The following is a 13,915-nucleotide window of genomic DNA, read 5'->3' on the forward strand; positions in this document are numbered from 1 at the left end:
TGTATTCCAAGTCTAGAAAAAAAACCATAGGAGATTTACTACCCTCTTGCTTAGTCCTGGGAGGTCAAAGAGACCTGACAGTAGCAGGAACACTCTCCTTACTCAAGCAAAAAAACAAACTCAATTAAATTGTTAGTATTTAATTGAATCTGACATTCTATTACCACAAGAATCATCCAAATGTTTTCAAGATTATTGCTACCAATGCTCATGCTACTAAGCATGTTAGTTATTTGTTCTGGCCCCTTGCAAAAATTAAAATATCATGTACTATAGCACAATATTTTTGCAAAGAACATTAAATCTTAAACCCACCATCTTCCATTCTGCTGTATATGTCTAATGAAATACAGTGAATATTGGTTACCATAGTAACCACAGAACTGAAGAAATTTAGTTTTGGCATAATTGCTGCATATGTTCATACAAATCACATCTCTTATTTTGAGCCTTAGAAATAGAAGACACTTTTTAACTTTTTTTTTTTTTTTAATAGAGTAATGAAGAAACAAAAAACCTACATCAAGTATTCATAGACATAGCACAACATAGTTTTCTTTAATTCACTCGTTCACTTTTATAATTACAATATATTTGCTTGCATTCTATTAAACCATTTAGTTAAGAACTGTTTTAAGTTATCTTATCAGAAATTTATTCATAATTAAGCCTGTTCTGTTGCTGTCATTGAATTCAAAACATTTTACAATAATAATTATTATTAGTTAAACATCTGGAAATGGCTAAAGAAATGAAAAAAATTAAGCACTCCCAACAGCCCACAATAAACTTCTGTTTTTTTGACTTGCAATAAGGTTCATGTTGAATAAGGATAAATTTATCTGTTTCTTAAGTTTGAAGAAGTATCAGGAAAGGAAAAAGCACTCTAGGCATGCTGACACTCAGTCTTGCAACAGCATCAGTTTCCCAGCAGTAATAAAAAAACACACATTCAGCAGGAACAAATCAACTCAATTCAACCAGCCTGCGAATTAGCTGTGAACTCCTCTTCACTTTCTCATCAGTTCCCAGAATGAATCCTAAATGCCTTAAAAAAACCCTCAACCCCAAAACAAACCCACAATCCCACAGGTCAAAAAGCAGTAGGGCAAATTCTATGTTTTCATTTCAACACTAGAATTCTTTCATCCTTTCCTTTGTCTAGCTTGGTTTGCTTTCATTTAAATATTCAGAAACACAAACAAACAATTTTGTAAAGAATTTGGCAATACAGAACAGATAGACAAATAAATCATAGTTAAAAACAACACAAAGAGCATCTCTACTTGAAAGCTTTAAGTCTGGGAAACTTAAAAGTGTTATCTTAAGCTGTCACATACATTGCATAAAAATGTAATCAGCCAATACACTGCAACAAAGAAATGCAAAGTAGAAGTCCAAGAATTTCATTAGCATGCAGTATCATTCTTCTAGCTTGAAGTACCACAATATAGTTTTCGGTTTACCTTATCTGCTCAGACCTTCCTGGCATGAATGGGTCAAGGTCTTAATGAACTAATCCATCCAAATTTTGAAGGATATAACAGGTTCTCTAAAAAATAAAAATAAAAAAATAATAAAGAAACCCCACACAGGGATAATGGATGAATGAAAGGTCATACTATTATTTTAAATTAGCACTATTTATTGATATTCTCACTTATTTCACAAAGAAGGGAGGAAACATGCTAAAAACATTTTACAGTCAAAATAAACCACACCAGCATTCCCATGATTGTTAGTATCTGGTTTTTTAATGGATTTTAATGCAACATTCCCTCACAGAAGCCCAGCTCCCCTCAATGTCACTGAGCTTTGATAGTTATTCCCTCTGGGCATGTGTGTAGGACTGGTTTAGAGCTTGGTGGGTTAACCAGGACAACAAGTCGGTAAGTTAGCAGACAGCTACACTACAGAACATGTAAAGGCTAATGTATAACTACTTGCTTTCAGATAAGGAAATAACTTGGGTCTTTCTCCCCATTACTTAGCTGCCAATTTCAAACCTGGAAGAATTTGACATCTTTAAGACTCCTACCAATCTGTGAATTCTGGTTGGAACAGAGAAAAGCTACTGGAGAATAGGCACTGGCAGACCATTAGCAGTGCCAATGTCCATTTTGTTTTCTCACATATACCAAAACTAATTCTTTAATTGGAGGCTACCTGAAGTGACTGCCTTCATTTATTTTATAAACTTTCTATCAAACTATACTTTTTCGGGATCTTCTCTATTTTAGAAGTAACCTAGATAAAGGAGAAGATGAGAAAGATATATCTTGTATACACAATAAAATATTTTCTCTTCAGTAATGGCAGAAGTGTACTACAATGTGAAAACAGACTGCATTTGCAAAATAATCACTTTATGAATTGAAAGATCCAAAACACAAGGGATCTAAACCATTTCTGATAGACACTTATCAAATTTCCTTTAAAATCTTTTAGTGACAGTTTCTACCAGATGTCTGGGAAAAACTTAAGCCAAACTTAAAACACTTGTCACTAGCTATCCATCCTAATGTACAATACAGTCTCCTTGTCATATATGTCTGAACACAGAAAATAATAGAATCATAGAATTGGCTGGGTTGGAAGGAACCTCAGAGATCATTGAGTCCAACCCTTGAACCACCGTTGCGGTTGCCAGACCATGGCACTGAGTGCCACATCCAGTCTCTTTTTAAATATCTCCAGGGATGGAGAATCCACTACTTCCCTGGGCAGCCCATTCCAGTGCTTAATCACCCTCTCCGTAAAGAAATTCTTTCTAATATCCAACCTAAACCTCCCCCGGCACAACTTGAGACTGTGTCCTCTTGTCTTGCTGAGAGTTGCCTGGGGAAAGAGACCAACCCCCACCTGGCTACAACCTCCGCTCAGGGAGTTGTAGAGAGTGATGAGGTCTCCTCTGAGCCTCCTCTTCTCCAGGCTGAACAGCCCCAGCTCCCTCAGCCTCTCCTCATGGGATCTGTGCTCGAGTCCTTTCACCAGCCTGGCTGCCCTCCTTTGGACCTGCTCCAGGACCTCGATATCCTTCCTGAACTGAGGGGCCCAGAACTGGACACAGTACTCGAGGTGTGGCCTCACCAGGGCTGAGTACAGGGGCAGAAACACTTCCTTGGACCTGCTGGCCACGTTGCTCCTGATACAGGCCAGGATGCCATTGGCCTTCTTGGCTACCTGGGCACACTGCTGGCTGATGTTCAGCTTCCTGTCAATAGATCGTCTTCATCTTGTAATCAACTGCTTAAACATGGCAACTGATGTTTCTTTCCTTCTCTACACTAAACAGACCAAACTTTTCCAATTTTTTACACATACATATACCCATCCAAAGATATACTTGTTTTTCCACTCTCTTTCTCCAAGTTCTCCCCAGCTGGTCCAGGTCTTTCCAGCATATATCTTAAACAGGCCACAGCCTTTCAGCGGATACCTCCCCATTACTAAGAAAGGAAGAAGTACTGTGCAACAGTGCTCTTGGTTTCTCATCCTGATACAACCCTTCATTTCTGCCAGAAGAGCACGCTGCCATCTTACATGTTCAGCACTTCAACCAACAGGTCACCTGCTGCTTCTTTATCTAGCACTTTCTTCTCTGCATTCCTTATTTCTGATTATGGATATTTGAATTTTGTCCTTGTTTTTAGGATTTAAATCCTACTCTCTGAATTCTCAAGATCGTTTCAAATTCCAAATCATCTTGTTCTCCAGAGTGCTTGCAGTTCCTCCGAGCAAAACATTGTGTGCAAATTGAGAAAGAATCATGAAGTAAGCTGTTGCTCCATGTATTATTCATGCAGTACTTCCATTGTCAGGAATAAGACATGGGTTGTGTCTAACATGACAATATTTTGCTCTTTCAGAAAAAAAAAAAAAAAAAAAAGAAAGAAGCATTTTAAAATGCTTACCCATCTCTATTTGATTTCCCATTTTAAACTATGTATTTTATTGCTTTACATTTCAGAGGGACCTGAAGGTAAGCAGAAATTCTAGGCATTATGCATATTATATAAATAGTTTTCTTGCAAAGATTAGAGAAACAAAATGTGTTGAAAATTTGGCAGGATAATACAATCTATTTAAAATTAAAAAGGGAACACAACACACTACTAAATAATATGAAATTGCATCTGTGTGTTTTCTAGTTTGAAGAGAAGATCTTGCCAAATTCCAAATGGGGAGCTGAGTAACTATAAACACGTTCTTCTTCAGTTGGACTACGATGCATTTTGTGGCACTACTCAGATCCTAGCAGCTAATTAATTCTTGATGCTGCAGAGAAATCTTGTTTAAGAATAAAATTAATAGAAATATATTTTGAAACTACACATTCTCAGACTGCTTTTTAAGAAGCATTCAAGATTATTATTGTATTTTGTTATTTTATTATATTACAGCTAACATAATTCAATACAGCTACATTAACAGTACATTCTTGTACCTGCCCAGCAATAACACCTTAGAAGATGTCAGGTCTGAAAGAAATCTCTGCATGACAGAGGAAACAAAAAACCCCCAAAAAACTAGAAAGGTATTGCAATCAAGAAATCAATAAAATCAACACCCTCAAGCTGACTGGACTTTTTGCTCAGTCAAGTTAATTTTTTTTTATCACCTGCCTTCCAAACTAAGACATCTGACACAATTAAACTTTTTATTTGGGAAATGTGGCTGTTACCTCTACTCAGTGTTTGTTCTCCATAGTTAAATAATTCACCTTAAATTTTCAAACAAAGTGAAAAACACACAGTAAGATGAAGAAATAAATATTTTTTTGAAAAAACCTTATTTGAGATTTTATAACATTTCTAAGCAAAAAGAATGCAGGAAAGCTTGGGGTTTTTTGTTAGATTTGTCTCTAAATTTATTCTTTACTAAAGAATTGTTCCCAAATACTTAACAGTTCTCACCATGTATGCAGCTCACAGGTCATAAAAACACCCATTTTTTTACTTTAGAGAGTTTGACTTCTTATATGAACAGACTGCCAGTGTCCTTAGTGTCTTCATTCTCTTTAACAAGAGTGATCAACTACGTCCATACAAAGGCTTTTTAGAAGTATGTGTTTAGCCTAATTTTAGGAGCATAACTACTATGTACCTCATCAAAATGAGAAACACCTCAGAAGGATGGAAGAGGTAAGTAGATATCTCAATATTGAGAGATTTTATCACTTTAAAAATAATGAATATTTTTAAACAACTTGATTTCTATTCCTATTCCAAACTATCATTTAACACCAAATGTGAAGCTTCAGTAGGCTACTTGTAAATACCAGGGAAAATAATCTTACATTTAGGTCACTTTTAGTAGAACTTCTATGTGATCTTAAAATATGATAGCAAATATTTTAGGCCACTATTGCAGTATTAACTTCTGATGTTAGTGTGGGTGATAATCTTCCACAGGATAATTTAACCCAAAACCACATCGAGCACTGTAAGAGGAATAGGAAATTTATCTTTCTCATGACCAAATTGAAATAAAATTCTAACACTTCCCTTCAAAAGAGGACTCTTTCCCTCATTCTGTCATCATGTTGACAGTTTCAGACCTACCTGTCCCTACTGTGCAAGATATGGAACCTGAAAAAAAAGCTAGAGTGCAGTTACTGCTATCACATCTTCTTTTCATTTAACTCCTCTGAAAAATCTTTACAAAAAGGCTTTAAAAAGGCTACCTATAAAGCAGACCACCATATATACATCAAAATACCAGATCGTACTGTAAGATATTTTACCAGTATAAAATTCTCATCTCACATAGGCTCTGTGCTCTGAAAACATAAGAGCATTTACAAAAATTTAGAGCCCATCAAGAGGGAAGAAGGCTTAGGAGACACGTGTCCATTTTGCGTTTCTTTAGTAGTGGCACTGTCCCACTAAAGACTGACACCACTCCAACTCCGGAGGAGTAATCATAAAGGACTGCAAATCAAGACCCCAACACCTTAGTAAATTCCTGGATTCCCAAAAGCATACTCAAAAGGGAACACATTTTGTTAGCAAACATATTCAAATCTGCAACTGGAGCAATTTGAAAGAACACAGTCAGTCCCAAAATGATCCCATACTGGGTTTTCATTTGGGGTCATGACCAACTCCTCAGCTTCCAAGATACATCTCAATATGATCAGTACAGAAAAATAAGATGGGATTGCTGCTTGGGTTATATTCTGTTGAACCATAAGAGTCAAGACTACAGTGCTTTATAATTTTTTTAACCTATTTCCTCACTGTAGTCACCTGGGCTCCTGTGACTGGAGTGTAACCAAAACTTTACAACCTTGAGCTGTTCAAACAAGTCCACTAAGCCTTCTCCATAATGAATTCCCCCATTCCTCATTATTTATTTTCCCAAAGAAATAACAAGACAGGCAGAAATTAGAGGTCATTCATCATCTTTGTAGTAATGGCCACCTCTTCGTTCTGTAAGGTTTTCAAAGTATCTTCTTCAAAGCCTATTCTGCTTTGGCATGGTGTTAATATGAAGCTAAACTAAGTGATTCCATGCTTCAAAAAGCAGCTCATGAGCTTCTGGAAGGCAATAAAATTCTGGAATAGCTCCCATACCAAATCCTTCCATGCTTCTAGCCTTATGTATTTTGCTTTTTTTAAAGAGGGAAAAAACTAGTAGACAGAATAATTACAGAGCCCTCAGGAGGGAGTGGGGTTGGGGGAAAATAATTTTTTTAATCAGTCTCCTCTTCAGCACTGACTCCTCATATTCTTGATGCTGTGCAAAATGTCATGCAGTTGCAACTTGGAAAAGGCAGGCTCAAAACTCTTGTAAGTTGTGTATCAGAAAGTTCATTGCATTCTTTCGATCAATTAAGAACTTAGCAATAAGGGGACAGAGTTTATTTAGGCACAGGAGCTGAAAAAACGGGATCTCCCAAAGAATCTTTCGCTACTGCATCGAGCATTGGGAGAAGAAGAGGCGATTAATTCTGGAAGCCCCTGAACCTCTTCCCAGAGGGGAGACGCTCGAATGCTTCGGTGCATGAACCCTCCGCGTAAGCACTTTCCCGGGCATCAATCAGTCCCCTCCAGAGACGCAGCCTCCTGAAGACCAAGCCCGTGTCTTTGGCTTGTTCTGCTACAATAAGGCAGCGAATGAGGAGAACGTGACAGACAAAAACAAGCCCGGGACCCCGCAGGGAGTCGGGAGCCGTTCGCGGCCACAAGCGAAACTCCGCCACAGCGACGAATGCGCGGTGCCACCACAGCGGGCCCGTGCCCCGCGCACACCCCGCGGCCGCGGAGCCCACAGCCACGGGCACCGCAACCGCGACACCCCGCCCCTTCCCACGCCGGCCCAGGGCCCAGCCAGCAGCATCTGCCGACCTCCTCGCTTGGACGACGGTAAAATACAACCTCAGGGCACTTGTTCCGCTAAGAGCGCCCGGCACCGAGCCCCGCAGCCCTGGGTCCCCCCTGCACACAGACAGACACACACATACACATACACATACACGGACACACACACGCCTCCCGCCGCCGCTACAGCTGGCTGGCGGCCCCAGCCCCGCCTCCCGGTACTCACGGCTCCGGCTGGGCGCCCGCAGCCGCCGGGCGGGAGGAGGGCCCGGAGCCATCCGCCGCCAGGGCCCGCAGGGCGTCCCTTGGCCCGTTTCCCTGGCAACGGCGGCAGCGCGCGGGACTTAACCGGCGGGGGCGGCCGAGGACGTTCCCGATACTATCAGCCCGTGGGGGGGAGCGGGAAGGGGACACGCACACGCCCGCACACACACACATACGCCCGCACACATCCACGCACACCCACAAGCACACACACACACTCGTGCGCACACCTACACATACACACGCACACACCCGCACACACAGACCCACGTGCACACACACCCACGCATACACACCCGCTCACAAACACACACACGCGTGCGTATACATGCACACACATACAAGCATGCACATTCCCACACGCACAAACACACAAACATTTAGTTTACACACAAACACAGATGCGTACACCCCCACATACGCACTCACACACCCATGTGCACACACGCACACACACGTACTTGCATACACGCATAGACACACCCGTGCATGCACACACAAACACACATGCACGAGCACACGCACTCACACGCGCACACCCATATGCTCACACAAACGCGCACACACACACACAGGCATACAGAAACACGCAGACATGCATGCACAAACACACACAATCATACACACACGCACGCACACACACGTGCACGCACCCCCACACACACACACTCATAAACACACACATGCACACAGCGTGCCCAGTGATGGAGCCCCCAGCACAGGACGGACATGGAAGTCCAGAGGGGGACCAGGGAGATGATCTGATCAGGGGGCTGGGGAGCACCACTCCTGTGAAGGCAAACTGGGAGAGCTGGGAGAAGAGATGGCTCTGGGGAGACCTTATGGAGGCCTTCCAATTCCTGGAAAGGGATACAGCAAAGCTGGAGAGGGGCTTTTTCCAAGGGTTTGTAGCGATAGGATGAAGGGGACTGCTTTCAAACTTAAAGAGGGTAAATTTAGATTAGATATTAGGAAAAAATTCTTTACTATGAGGCTGGTGAGACACAGGCACAAGTTGCCCAGAAGGAGACTTGCCTAGGATGCCCCTTCCCTGGAAGTGTTCAGGGCCAGGTTAGATGGGAGCAGCCTGGCCTTGTGGGAGGTGTCCCTGCCCATGCAGGGGGGTAGGAAGTAGATGATCCCCTTCCAACCCAAACCATTTTATGATTCTGTGATTCTGTGACCCTCTGCTCACTGCCCAAGGAAGGTGGCTGTGGCCTGGGGCAGCGGGTGAGGAGCTGTTAGAGGCTCTGAAATGATCTGGCTTTTACATCTTTCCAGTGAAAACTTTGCCACTGAGGTCGATTATGCAATGAACATTTGTAATAGCTGACAATGCTCTGCAGTTCAGAATTTGGGAACTATTGTCTTGAAGAATAAAGCCAATCCTTGCCTGTTTAATTATTTCCTATATAAATTATTTGCTACTTACCAACGTGGCCAGACCAGTTCATATGGTTACTGCCAGTCCAAATTATTAAAATTCACTACTGCAAATTCTTGCACAATATAATGTGCAAGTATAATGATCTGCAAAGCCATTTCACTCAAATTTAACTAGAGACTGGGACTAATAGAGGGTTCAAATCGGACTTAATTAAATTGAATTTCCCTCATGAACAGTATATGCTCAGCTTTCTGTATTTCTTATTTATTTTAAAAGTTGGATTTTAAACTTAAGTTAGGGAAATAGGCAAAGGGTGTCTTGGAACTGGTACACTCTTATATTTGTTTTTAGTTTACCCTTTGTTTTCCCTTTCAAAACCTGGTATCATGTTAGAAATAAAAAGCCTGAGAAACTTAAGACACAATGCAAAAATCATTTTCCCCAGTGTTCTGTATTCCCACCACTACTTCGTCTTGGTTTTATGTGCAGCCAAGTATGTTCAAGTTCAGCCTGTATCTTTTTAATGATAAAAATAAAAAAAACAACAGAGGGGTGGTAAAGTGTTTACCTTTCTTCAGCATGATCTCCGTGAAGACAAGATATAAGTAGTTCTTTCAGTAAGACTGGGCCAGCTAAAGCCAATGTGCCTTTGCTGCAAAGGAAGCAGGATTGCTGCCAGCAGGACAAGGGTGGGGATACTTCCCTTCTACTCAGCACTGATGAGGCCACTTTCGGGGTACTGACTGTACCACTTCCAAGCTCCTCTGTACAAGACAGAGATGGAAGAACTGAAAGCAGTCCAACAGAGGGCCACAAATCTGATGAAGGGACTACAGCACCTATGCTATGAGGAAAGGCTGAGAGAGCTGGGGCTGTACAGCCTGGAGAAGGTTCAGAGATTTGATCCATCTATATAAATACCTGAAGAGAAGTTAAGGAGGATGGAGGCAGGCTCCTGTAGTGGTGCTCAGTAGCAGGAGCAGAGGCCCAAATTGAAATATGAGAAGTTCCTTCTGAACATGAAGAAACACTTTACTGTAATAAAGGTTGTCCAGGGAGGTTGGTTATGGATTCTGCATCCTCTGAGATATTAATAAGCTGTTTAGAAACCATCCTGAGCAACTGCCTGATTGAGGAGAAGGATTGAACCAAATGACATCCAGAGGTTCTTTCCAACCTCAGCCATTCTGTGATTCATGCAATGTATGGAATTAGTAGCACTGACACTCTGTAATTAAAAACTCACCCTAATGATGTTGCAATGAAATAGATATCTCAAAATAAATGCTCTTTTACAGAGAGGAAAAAAAATACCCTTTAGTACTTAAGAAAGCTGTGGGACAGCAGTTATCAGGAGAAGAAATAGCATAGGCTTTGAAATCACAATAATAATCTTGAGGTGATGATCTTGACCAAGACTCAAGAAAGGAGTTAGGTAAAGGCAATAGATACTGCATTCTTACTTCTCCAGGTTGAAAGCAGGGCTTCAGACCCAAAAGTCTTCCACATATTTCTCATATTTTGATTCATTACTACTTAAATGACCATACACAGGTTCTACCTTCTTCTAGGCTCTTCAAGGAAAAAGAAGGCCACCGATGAAACAGTAAGAGGAGCTCTTTTGAGTCAAGTTTTACTCTTACTGTGTTTGTTCTTGTTATTGGGCCATTATCTATCTTGGTAACTACTGTAAGACAAAGAACATGCTGCCTAACCTTTTGATTGCCACCATAAGATTCCTGTGGTCATCTTTAGTTGTAGATTTTTAAAACAAACAAACAAACGAAAAATATTTTATACAACTGCCAGCCAATACATTTGAAAAATTTCTAAGATGTTTGTAAAGACGAGATTTACCCCAAAATTGAATGCTCTTGTAGTTAACTGCATGATTTTTTCGTAAATAGGAATAAAACTTCAAGAGTATATTCATATACTAGAAATCATTGCTTTGTGACATTTTTGTTTTTTGCTTAGAAGAGCAAAAATATTATTTCTAAGGATAAATGCTTTAAAAGCTAGGATTTTAATGCTGCTTAAAAGCAGTAGGACTAAGTACACAATGTTTTACTTGTATAGGTATATAAAGAAATATTTTTAAGTTTTACAGTTTTGGAATTATAGGCATAGATAAGATGGGCAAAAAACCCACATGGACATCATAAAGTGCTGGTTAGTATGATACATTGGTTAGTATGGTTAGTATTTACATTGGACATGTCTTTACACCTCTCTCACAACCTTCATCCGTCATTAAAGACTACTTAGTACCTTAACAGAAAAAGAAAAATCCTGAATATAAACTATATGTCACACTGAGAATTTTTAAAAGATTTCTCTTATAGTCTATAGAATGTAAAAGTACACAATAGAGAATAGTGCAAAAAGACACCATATTAAAAAATACAGGTTATTTTCCTTTTCTGTAGGCTTCTTCCACTGTCCAAAACTGTTACTTTGTTTCTTTGCTATTGTCAGTGAAACATATGCTACATCAATCCATAAAGGAAGGGCAGATGGTCTGCATAGTGTCTGCTGCAGAGCAGAAGAATTTGAAAATGTGGGATCAATTGTGCTATTTCTTCCAGCCTGCACAGACTGCACCAGGGCTGTGTACAGAAGCTGTGAGAAGCCAAGCTGTTAGCTGAATGCTGAATTGTGATACTGAAATTCAGCATCCACTTCTTTAATCTTCCCTTCTGCAGCATGAGAAATTTGTACAAGCGATTAAAAAATCACAAAAGAAAACACAGCATTATTTATCTCCTCCACTAATGGAGAAGATCAAAGAACAAATACTGGAGAGATGTTAAGCCACATCAGAAGAGGCACCAAGCCAGCATCCATAGCAATATCTCTGCACCTAACTGGTAACTAGGAACTTAGCCCAACAATTTAATTCAGAAAAAGATGCCTAAAATCATCTACAGCTCAAAATCACAGCTCCCCAGTTTACACCAAACAACCTCCTTTTTCCTCTGCTACTTCCCTGGGCTGCATCTTAAGAAATGGGATGGAATAGCTCAGTCTGATTTATGTAAGTGGCTGAAACTAAATGCTAGTAACATAGAAGAGCTTTTATTCCTTTCTTTTTTCCATCCTTGTCATGCTTCATCACTAGTAAATTGTTGGCTATCTGAGTTGTGTCTTTAATTACCTATGTGTGAAGTGTAACTGATTATAGTTTACAACTCTGGCAAATGCAAGCACCAGGATAGTCCTGCTCACTCTGCAATGCCAATGGGAATATAGAAAGCTGACCCCTCCCTTCAGTTGTTTGTTATATGCACTACAAATGCTTCTGCGGGTTCAAGGAGAAAATTTACTTGTTTAGCAGCAAATCATTTTCATTAAGTACATTTTCAGAACAAAACCAGACCCTGAGGTTTTGCATCTTCAGTCTTTATGCAAATTTTTCATAATATGGTATTATCTTGTGTGGGAATACAGAATCTGTGTCACAGATTCACTTCAAAATGTCTGCTTTCTACAATTCAAGCTGTGCAAAGTTAACTATATTTACAGTAATGAGCTGCCCATTCCACATTTTTGAGAAACACTCCTAGTGTGATGGGGGAAAGCTTAAGTTCTCCCTGTGTCACACTTACAGCTCATTGCATAATACGTATGGTGGGAGAAAAGTGTACTGCAGATGTATTACTGCTGCCCCATCATCTGGTTTTGGAATTGCATTTCAGGGTAAAGTATGAATAACACCCTGAAGCAGCTGAATGATTGGAAAGAGCACATAAGAGCAAGTGTTTTATAAAAGTTCATGGAAGGACACAAAAGAGACATTTGTGAAGGATTTTTAATTGGATCTTACAGACAATTCTAAGAAAAGTATTTGTCAATTTTATGATGCTATTCTGCAATTATACTAATTGCATTAATAACTGAAAAAAACTAGTCAAATGAAATGGAAGCAATCCACTTCAGAATGTTATTCTAGCAACAGAGAAGAGTTTCAAACAAAAATGGGAAGGAGAGGAGTCTTCAGAAAGTTAAAATCTCATATTTTATTATGTTCTCAAAAATGCCCAATTTAGCCCTGCTTACGCAGAGAGGTTGAACCAGACAATTTCCAGTGGTCCCTTCCAACCTCAATTATTCTGTGTGAAATGCTGAAGTATTTGAGTGAGATTTTGTGAGGCAGTTTTAAGCCCTTGTAGGATTGAAACTGTGAGAGCTCTTCAGGGTAGGAAGAAACACTAGATATGGGTTTCTTGCATCTGGGTTGGCTACTTCATTACTGGGATACTAGATAGAAGCACTTTGGTTTATGTTGATGTATATATGCTATTCTTTTCTTTCAAATGCCTGAAAATAAAAATTGGGTTAAACACAAGGCATTTAATTTAGCATAAAACTTCTGATTTCTAGTGTAAAAAGCCACCAATTTGGGGTCTGGGTTTTTTTGTGACTCATTCACACCTATTTTTTCACTTTGTCTGAGAAACCAAATACTCAGTTATTTATGCAGCTCCTTAGAACAGACTAAAGCTAGGGCAATGCTGGAAAGCCAAATATTATTCCTAGAAATGGTATCTTGGTTGCCTGAACTAATACCCTTGCACATGACAATTACCACGGCCACTCAAAAAACTGTAACTTTCATGTGCTGAAATGCAGGTTGTGTGTGACCAACAACAACTTTTCTAGTAATTTTCTGCTGATACCTGTAAGTCTGAAAGAAATTATCGCTAAAGGAATAGAGTTTCTCACTTGAGCTGAGTTTGCTTGTATTGAACAACTCATAAAGAACATAGATGGTATCAAAATACATGGGATGGGGAGACAGACATTGTGTCCCTTCCATTATGAGGTAGGATATGCAAATTCTTGTAAAGAGTTGTTAATAACTCAGAAGCTGCTGCTGTGGATTTCAAGAGAAAAGTTCCCTGTGCAGACTGAAGCAGGAAAACAAGGTGAGGCATGT

Source organism: Calypte anna, chromosome 2 (assembly GCF_003957555.1).
Source record: "Calypte anna isolate BGI_N300 chromosome 2, bCalAnn1_v1.p, whole genome shotgun sequence".
NCBI classification, from domain to species: Eukaryota; Metazoa; Chordata; class Aves; order Apodiformes; family Trochilidae; genus Calypte; species Calypte anna.